This window comes from Zootoca vivipara, chromosome 13 (assembly GCF_963506605.1).
Source record: "Zootoca vivipara chromosome 13, rZooViv1.1, whole genome shotgun sequence".
Taxonomy (NCBI): Eukaryota; Metazoa; Chordata; class Lepidosauria; order Squamata; family Lacertidae; genus Zootoca; species Zootoca vivipara.
Genome location: NC_083288.1, coordinates 33,767,015 through 33,777,799, shown reverse-complemented (window position 1 = coordinate 33,777,799; position 10,785 = coordinate 33,767,015).

The window sequence follows — 10,785 nt, the reverse complement described above, 5'->3', positions numbered from 1 at the left end:
TCTATGATTCTATTTACAGGTAGGTAGCCGTGTTGGTCTGAGTCGAAGCAAAATAAAATAAAATTCCTTCAGTAGCACCTTAAAGACCAATTAAGGTGCTACTGGAGGAATTTTTTTATTTTGCTTCAACTCAGACCAACACAGCTACCTACCTGTAACTAGAACTATGGAAGGCACCACATTGAGCCGCATGAAATGGAAGTCCATCACTTAGTTGGTCTTTAAGGTGCTACTGAAGGAATTTTTCTATGATTCTATGATTCTATGAATCCATCAACAAAGGTGTCTAGAAGTGGTACAGGGTGGTACTTGAAGTAGAAAATTCAAATGCCTGGGGTGGGAAGTAAGGCATTGCCAAAAATAAGGGGGTGAAAGGTGACACCAATTTGCTTAACATTTGCATATGGTAATTTATATGTATAGTTACAGAACTGGACTTAGGTTGGGCAGTCTTCAAATATGGAATACCTTCAAACAGAGGACTGTCTGGCAGCCCTTCCACATAGAGGGCTGTGAAGTAGGACACACAAGGCTATCCTACAAATGGCCCTCCTCTCATCCCTCAGAGCAGTAGTTCCCAAACTTTTTTGAGGAACCCTCCTTACCTCCATAAACTCCTCCCCATTGCCCCGTACCCTATAGAAAGCATTACTGTATTCAGAATAGTGGTTTGCTTGTCCCGCTAAGGAAGTTCATAACACAATAAAATTAAAAACTAACAAACTATTACACATTTATTCAAAATCCAGTTAGAACTATTCCATGTACAGTAATTAATTCAACAAAACTGATGAGCTTGATCCAGTGATACCAGCTTTTCAAAGCTTCACAGTCAGTTACACCTCCAGCAAGGTTAACGGTAAAGGTAAAGGACCCCTGGATGGTTAAATCCAGTCAACGGTGACTATGGGGTTGCGGCGCTTATCACGCTTTCAGGTTGAGGGAGCCAGCGTTTGTCCTAAGACAGCTTTCAGGGTCATGTGGCCAGCATGACCAAACCACTTTTGGCTCAACGGGACACCGTGATGGGTGCCAGAGCGCATGAAAACACTGTTTACCTTCCTGCCGTAATGGTGCCTATTTATCTACTTGCATGGGTATGCTTTTGAACGGCTAGGTTGGCAAGAGCTGGGACAGAGCAATGGGAGCTCATCCCATTGCACAGATTTGAACCCAAGAGGCTCAGTGGTTTAGCACCACCTGCTCCCCTCACACCTCCAGTATCCTCCTGCTGTCCCCTTATCTCTTAGCACCCCAGATAATACTATCCACTTTAGGAAACTGTTCCAGAGTAAAATATAAGCCTTGTTGTTGTTGTTGTTGTTGTTATGACTATTTATGCCCCCTTCCCTCTCTGCCATGAAACTTGAGAGTTGATCTTCATGAACGCTTCTCGAGCAGTTTCACGCCCAAGGGGGAGCCAAACTCAAATTTGCTGAAGACGGCCACACACTAGCCATTTAAAGCACATTCATGCCACTTTAAGAGTCACGGCTTCCCCCAAAGAATCTTGAGAACTGTAGTTTGCCCTTCACAGAGCTATAGTGCCCAGCACCCTTAACAAACTACAGTTCTCCATGTATTCTTTGGAGAATACATGATAGTCAAAGTGGTACAAGACTGCTTTAAAGGCATGGTGTGGATGTGACCCACATCAAAGTTACATTAGCCATTTGCCTTCAGGCCCCATGGCAAAGGGTCTCAAAGTAGAGGCTTCTCATTAGTGGTTCTATAAAACCTGCCACCTGAGCTGCTTTGCCTCACCCTAGCTAATGCTAGAGCTGGCCCTGGCAAGCCTCTTCCTGCCCTTGACACAGCCAGCCTTTGTGTCTCATCCCTTGCTTGCAATATACAGTGCCCCAATAAGCCTCACCCTGGACTCTCTTCAGGACCGAAGCGAGGAAACGCTAGAAATATAAAGATCACAAATAATTTCTTGTTTCTTACCACACAGACGCATCTTGAGAATCTCTGATTAGTGGGGTATCTGCCTGTCTGTCCAAGAAGGCAATGTTTGATCCTACAGCCCATCTTGGGGGCCTTTTTATGTCCACTGGCTTTCATTTTCATTTGGACCTGTAATGTCCAAGATTACAAAGGGTGCTCTTTTCAAGGAGGCGAAACAATCTGATTTCTGGAACTGTGTCTTCCACCTCTACTGTAGCTTCTCTCTGCTGTAGTTTCGGGGGGAGGGAGTAGTAAGGGATTGGAGTGGCCAGGGTGCTTGCTCAGCTTCCTCTTTTCTTGTGGGGGGGAAAGAAACTGCTTGAAAAGAGGATTTCTTCAGCTGACCATGTGACACAGGATGCCCTCTCATCTTGGGGAACCCTCTCATTCAGCCTGGGGCTTTTCCAGCGCCACCAACGTACTCAATTTCTGGTCTCTGTTGATGTTTCTCTCCATCTCCCACCTGCCTCCCAGCAAAATCAAAGCAGAGAACACTATTAAAAATTGCCTCATCATAAAAATACACTGCAATATTTAGAATAAAGGAACAGAAAGTCATCCCCAAATGCTAGCTCTGCATGTTACGTTGAATACGCTGCTCCTCATTGGCAAACCCTTCCCCATCTCCGTTTGGCTCTGTCTGCCTTAGTATTGCACATTTCACTGTTGTCAGGGAGTTTACTATACAGGTGACTCTCTACTTATGTGGGGGTTATGTTCCAGGGATAGCACCTGGACAGTCGACAACCATTTTGCATGAGGCAACAAGGCGACAACATTGGAGGCACAGGTCAATTCTGTGTCCAGGGCAGCTGTTTATCAGCTCCATCTGGTACGCAAGCTGAGACCCTACCTGCCTGCAGACTGTCTCGCCAGAGTGGTGCATGCTCTAGTTATCTCCCGCTTGGACTACTGCAATGCGCTCTACGTGGGGCTACCTTTGAAGGTGACCCGGAAACTACAACTAATCCAGAATGCGGCAGCTAGACTGGTGACTGGGAGCGGCCGCCAAGACCACATAACACCGGTCTTGAAAGATCTACATTGGCTCGCAGTACATTTCCGAGCACAGTTCAAAGTGTTGGTGCTGACCTTTAAAGCCCTAAACAGCCTCGGTCCAGTATACCTGAAGGAGCGTCTCCACCCCCTATCATTCAGCCCAGACACTGAGGTCCAGCCCCCCTTTGCTGGAGAAGTCCCAAAGTTCTGCAAATGCATTTACATAACAGTGTGTTGCAAATGTTGCAAATGCAGAAATCCAAACATTTGCTCACAGACCAAGACTTGGTGTACAAACGTGGGTGTTCTGGCCACAAAGGAAAGAAGTACATTCGTTCCGTGAGAAAATCAGGGCCGGGAAGTTGACTTCTAGGAACTCTGAAGAATCAAAGCACGTCTTCCCTTGTATGCAAATTCTCTTCTCGTTCCGTGTCTGTCTCTCCCCATCAGCATCTAGTTTAGGTGGTTGTGGGGAGAGTATTCCCATTTTTAGATATTCAGAAGGCTAGCCACTGAGAGCATTCAGGCAACTTCTCCAGCAAAATGAAGGCAACTGTACTAGGATTACTTTTAAGTCAGCAAGTGGTTGTAGTCCTGTCCTGGCTCCCTTAACTTGCTCCTGTCCAAACATCCAAACTCACCACACGGTCCATTTCTGAGCTACTCACTATGTGTGTCTAATAATAATAATAATAATAATAATAATAATAATAATATCTGCCATATATCTCACATATTTTGCACACATCTCTTTTAACATATATATATATATATATATATATATATACCGTGTTTCTCATATTATAAGACATGTCTTATATTTATTTTTTCCTCAAAAAAACACACTATGGCTTATTTTCAAGGGATGTCTTATTTTTTTCCTCCTCCTCCTGCCGTGGCCGGCATTGCTGCTGCGCCTATCACTATGTCTTATTTTCGGGGTATGGCTTATATTCCTTGAATGCTTAAAAATCCTGCTATGGCTTATTTTATGGGAATGTCTTAAAATATGAGAAACAGGGTATATACTAGCTGACCCGGCCACGCGTTGCTGTGGTTCTTTCCTGTGATCCCCCCCACCCTGTCACGATCCATGACGTATCCTGCCCCTCCTCCCTCCACCCCGGCTCATCCCTGTATTTCCGTAGGATACCCTTCCCTCTGTTGTCCCTGGGGAGTGTTGGCCCCTCCCCCCTGTATCTCCATACCTTGGCCCCCACCCTCGAAAAGGAACTGTTAGGTTCTGGGTTCTATTTCCCAGCATGCACTTTTGTCTGAACCCTCTGTTGTTCCTGGGGAGTGTTGGCCCCTACCCCTGGTATCTTCCTACATTGGCCCCCATCCTTGGAGAAGGAGCTGTCAGTTTCTGGGTTCCATTTCCCAGTATTTACTTTTGTCTGAGCCCTCTGTTGTCCCCTCCCCCCTGTATCTCCATACATTGGCCCCTGCACACGCATTGTGAACATTTCTATATGTTTAGATTAAGGATCGGGGGTGATGATGTGCCCTGGGACCCAGAGAACTACTTAAAGAATCCCAACCCGGGGAGGGGGGGCAAATAGCGAAGCCCCACAGCCCTGTAGCAACAGACAGGCCCAGACAGAAGGAGGGGGATCATATGGGCCACTTGGCGCGGGCCTCCGAATCCAAAGCGGGCCTCGGTCAGCATATTCACAATCAGTAAAATGAAAAAAGTAACAAAAGGGTTAAAAACAGGGACACATTATCTTATCTACCTGGGCCAGGCCTATGTCTGGCCCTGCAAGGGCCTGGCAACAGAAGGTGCGTTCTGAAGTACCCGAGTTGTTCAGTTCCATAAAAAAACCCAGGAAGTGGCAAGGGGAAGGTAGGGAATTGTAAATGGGGTGGGGGTGTGTGCACTGCAAATATCTGAGGACTTAAACTGGGGAGAGAAAGTGAATGGTTGTTGTTGTTGGGTTTTTTAAAGACACAGAGGCTTACAATCAGTTGTTTCTCCTAAAATAAGACATACCCATAAATTAAGTCATATTTATTTTTCTATTGTGGATTTTTTGGGGGTAGTGGTGGTAAATTGTAAAGTAAAAACCCCTTGCAGTGCAGGGGCCTACATAAATCAAAGGCCGTGCTGCGGTCTGTGGCAACCCCCCCCCCCCCGCAGACAGGCCCTGACCTCCACTTGGCAATGTTGGTTCTTTAGTGGGTTTTTTGGGGGGGTAGTGGTGCTAAATGGTAAAGTAAAACCCCTTGCCGTGCCCCCAAGTGTGTTGCTGTGGGTTATCCCGCTCCCCGGGCCTAGTGGAGGCCTGGCAGCCTGTCAGGGGCCTAAAACAAAGGCCTATATAAAATGGCTGCCTTGGTGTATTTCAGTTGCTAGGTTGATGATGATGTCATTTGGTTTGCGGGTGTGGCTTAGATTTCTCAGGAAGGGAGGGGTGGAGGAGGGTACCACGCCACTTGAGGGCGCTGTTTGACTTGGTGGAAAAGCAGGTCTGCACCTGGGCAGGTGTGCGATTTGAGGGATTTTTGCCCCCAACAACGCTCTAGGAGTGGCCTGGATCGTTGTGTCAAAATTTCAGGATGATCGGTCAAGCGGTTACGGAGAAAAGTGTCGAACGGAATTTCACGATTTTTACATTTTTATATATATAGATATATATTTAATGGTTTTATAAAACAAAAACATACAACAACAAAAATACACAAATTATGCAACAAAACAAAATACAAACACTACAATAAAAAAATATAACAAATCAATCTTCTAACATAAATCTTTATCAACTTCCTCCATTCCCTCCCAACTACATTTCTTTATATTACTTCCTTAGTACTTTCCAAATCTTGATTCCAATATTTGTAATGATTATCTAAACCTATTAATACTCTTAATTACTCTTCAATACTATAAATCTCTTATACTTATCTCCAAATACAATTCTATTCTAATAAATCTTAAAATTCAATACGATAATAACACTTAACTAAATCTTAATACATAATAAACTTAACTGACACTCTTCTACAACCTCCTTTTGCTAAATACTACTAATCTTACAATTCTTTTATAAATAAACTTTAAATTTCTTCCAATCTTCTTCCACCGATTCTTCCCCCTGGTCCCAGAGTCTCCCAGTCAGCTCGGTCAGTTCCATGAATTCTATCAGCTTCATCTGCCAGTCGTCCACTGTGGGTATATCTTCAGTTTTCCAATTCCTTGCTAATACAATTCTAGCTGCTGTTGTGGCATACAGAAAAAAAACGTAATATCTTTCTTGGGTAATTCCTCTCTAATTATCCCAAGTAAAAAAAGCTTCTGGTTTCTTTACAAACATGTTTTTCAACACTTTATTCAATTCATTATAAATCTTATCCCAGAAGCTCTTTTATTGGGGGCATGTCCACCACATATGGTAAAAGGTTCCTTCCACATTCTTACATTTCCAACAATATTTTGCACACATCTCAAGAGGTTCTGTCATTCAGGCTGCAACCCCAGGCACACTTTGGCCATGTACACACTCTGGTTTACTCTGCATCCAATGCACTCCCATCACTGGTATGTGAAGCCGTGTACACACAACGTTAGCCACTACCCGCACATATCTTGTCGTTTGTTGAAAAATGCTGCATTTGGATGTGTTCAAACCACCTTTGATCTGGTTTGAAGATCCATGGGAAGACAACCATAACCGCTCTCTGCCCACTAGTGTGGGCAGATAGCACATGACTTGGAAACAAATTCAACCATACTCATGTGTACAACAGCATGCATACGTGATTCTAAACACAGTGATTCTAAAATCAAACGACCTTGCTGCATTTTAAGCCAGGAATGTGTACGCAGCCCTGGTTGGCAGCAAGCCTGGAGATGGATGGATCACTCTGTTCCCAGTCTATGTCTGTTCTGCCCTGATTCTGCAATAATCTGAAAATCTGATTCAATATTAATCACCAAAATCACATTTAAATATGTATTAATGTGTATTTAAAGACAGTACATATTTTGTGGTAATGTTCCCATTTCCAACAAAAAAAAAAGTTTATCCTATATTTCAATCTACATATGAGTCTGGTAAGTGTGGATCAGGCAAATTAACAGCAACCAGGGGCGCCAGGTCGCCCCCAAGATTGGGGAGGCTCCCAGCGTGCATTGCATGCATATGACATCACACACACGCAGCACACGACGTCACACACATCCCCGGTGCCGTGTAGGCCAGTGCAGCCTTCTGCGACGTCATGCGAATATTGAGGGGGCCTAAGACACCTCGGCCCCCTAGAGTTGGCGTGCCTGACAGCAACTGAATTCCACAAGAGGAACTTGTTTGTGAATAAGCATGTAGAGTATTGGATTTGTGTTTCTCAAAACTGGTTTGTTGCATTGTCAAGACAAGTGGTGCAGCAACAAAACTGCTAGCTCATTTGCGAAGCTAAGCAGGGTCTGGTATGGTTTCAAATTGGATGGGAAACTGCATGTTGAGATTACAGTACAGTACTGCACTTCAGAGGCCAGGTTATTCATCTCTGCAAGGGGATTAAATGTCTCAAGCAATTGCAACAATAGTACCCCCAACTACACCATTTGCAGCAGCTGGCTGAGAACCAGTCTCCATGTGGCAATAAATGTGTCACTTGAACTTAAATTTGTATTTTACAGCTCCTACCAGGGGTAGAGTGGGATAGTTTTTAATCAGCGTGGGAAAGTTTATGCCTTTTCGTTCCCACTGCAGTCCCAACAATATTTGCCCCCTTGAAGTTGCTATTTGCGCCAGAAGTGAGGCTTTCATTATTGCCAGTGGGAGCTTCTCACAGCGTAAGGTGAATTGCAGCTGAAGAGGGACAACATGAGAACAGGCCTTTTCTGTGGTGGCTTCCAGTCTGCGGAATGCTCTCCTCAGGGAGGCTTGCCTGAAGCCTTTGTTACATATATTTAAGCACCAGGTGAAAACATTTCTTTATAACCAGGCCTTTGGCTAATTAAACAATATATGTCCTTTTAAATGTGTTTGTGGGAGCATGGGATTTTTTTGTATTCTGTGTTATCATTTTGTATTTTTATGTTGTAAAAGGCTTTGTGATCTTCAGATGAAGGGAGGTATACAAATTCAATAAATAATAATATTTTTTCATGGTTTTAGCCTATGGCCTGGAGATGACTGCTGTTAACAAACAGCCCTTTTTTACATGATAAGCGCAGAGGAGGTTGATTTGCTGTCATCATCTCTTGTAGGTGTATAGTGATTATTTTTATAACTTGTGGCTAGAGTTTTTGGTTTTGAAGCAGCAAAAAAACAGTTCCTGTTCTCTGCTGAGTCACAGTGTAAGTAAGAGTCACTGATAAATACCTAGCTAGTCACGTTTTCTTGAAAACAGGCACTGTTCCTTTACAACTATTTGTGTCACATTTTGAGCACCACTCTTCCTCAAAGGAGAAACATGCATGCGCCCCCCCCCAAAAAAATTTCCTTTCTATCCTGGGATAGGGTTGAGAGGCTGTGACTAGGGTTGCCAGACTCAATAGAGGTCAGGACTTCTGTGCCTTTAATTGCCTTGCTCTCTTTTGAGTCTGGAAACCTTAAAGAGAAACCAGCAGACCCTTTGTTTAATTTCCAAGCAAAGGGTCTGCTGGTTTCTCTTTAAGATTTCCAGATTCAAAAGAGAGCAGGTCAATTAAAGGCACATAAGTCCTGTCCTCTATTGAAGAAGAAGAGTTTGGATTTGATATCCCGCTTTATCACTACCTGAAGGAGTCTCAAAGCGGCTAACATTCTCCTTTCCCTTCCTCCCCCACAACAAACACTCTGTGAGGTGAGTGGGGCTGAGAGACTTCAAAGAAGTGTGACTAGCCCAAGGTCACCCAGCAGCTGCATGTGGAGGAGTGGAGACGCGGACCCAGTTCCCCAGATTACGAGTCTACCACTCTTAACCACTACACCACTATTTAGTCTGGCAACCCTATGAATGAACAGACATTTGAACCCGGGTCTCCTTCGTCTGTGTCCATGTCTCTAGCCACTAGACTGGAACCAACTAAACCAACTTAACCAGCTAACTTTAGTTTCCACTGAAAGCAATGGGACTAAAACTAAGTCATGACTAACCTACTCCATTAACTTCAGTGGGACCTAAGTTCAATTAAGTTCAATTTTCCATCCTCCTGGTGTGCACTCTTTACAAAGACCTGAGGAACGAGATTACCACCCCTCTCTTATTGTCCATTCCTGGTCACCCAACCACCATAGCTGCCAAGTTTTCCCTTTTCTCGCGAGGAAGCCTATTCAGCATAAGGGAAAATCCCTGTAAAAAAGGGATAACTTGGCAGCTATGCCAACCACTGCCACAGCGTCTTTTCTCCTGGCAGATCAAGAGGAGCAGATGACTGTAAAGTTTGCAAGGTTTCTAGCTGGGGCAATCAGAATAAGGTCCACTATTTGATTGCTGATTCATGACCCTAAACTGTGTTTTAGATAATGGACTTTTTTATTTTGTTCTGTGTACATTCCAATGTTCTTTTGTTGCTATGGCCGATGGCTGACGCAAATAGTTTCATTCATTCAACTGGATCCAGCCCAGTGAATTTTAGAGTGGATCGTGACCCTTGAGATCATCCATAGTTCAACCAGCTGCTCCATGCAGGATCCCCAATGCAGGATGGGACCATGGCATTGCTGACCAAAGGCCATCCAGCCCAGTGATCAGCATCATCTGCACCTTAGTTTTCAATGGCTTGTCTGAACAGAAAGGTTTTGGCCTGCGGCAGCAGGGTAACAAAGAGAGAACAAATTTTTAAAAATGTTTAAAATAACTTTTCTTTAAAAAACAAACCCAAAGCCTTTCTTTTAGGTGCCAAAATCCCAATGGAGCAGAAAAGACTATTTATGTATATGACCACAGCTTGTTGTTGTTTAGTCGTTAAGTCGTGTCCGACTCTTCGTGACCCCATGGACCATAGCATGCCAGGCACTCCTGTCTTGCATTGCCTCCCGCAGTTTGGTCAAACTCATGTTCGTAGCTTCGAGAACACTGTCCAACCATCTCGTCCTCTGTCGTCCCCTTCTCCTAGTGCCCTCAATCTTTCCCAACATCAGGGTCTTTTCCAAGGATTCTTCTCTTCTCATGAGGTGGCCAAAGTATTGGAGCCTCAGCTTCATGATCTGTCCTTCCAGTGAGCACTCAGGGCTGATTTCCTTAAGAATGGATAGGTTTGATCTTCTTGCAGTCCATGGGACTCTCAAGAGTCTCCTCCAGCACCATAATTCAAAAGCATCAATTCTTCGGCGATCAGCCTTCTTGATGGTCCAGCTCTCACTTCCATACATCACTACTGGGAAAACCATAGCTTTAACTATACGGACCTTTGTAGGCAAGGTGAGGTCTCTGCTTTTTAAGATGCTGTCTAGGTTTGTCATTGCTGTCTAGGTTTGTCATGACCACAGCTACACGGATATTATTGGCCCAAAGATGGAAAGAAGACAAAGTCCTGACCAGAGAAGAATGGCAGATCAAGTGGATGGATTATGCTGAAATGGCAAAAATGACCGGAAGGATCAGAAATCAGGAAGACCAAAACTTTAATAGGGAATGGGGAAAATTTATAATTTACCTTAAAAACCATTGTAAACAGTTTAAAACGTTAGGAGGATTTGAATAACAGTTGGTTTAATGGTGAATTTTGGATATAATGGAGATGTAAAAGATTTGGATTATTATGAAAGATGCAGGAGAAAATGATTAATAATAGGACCTACAAAGGGGAGGGGGGGAGTCCAGGAGATTCTTTGGAATCTTGTTTTTTATGTTGTATGTTTGTGATGGTGAAATCTTAATTTGAAAAACCCAATAAATAAATTTTTATTT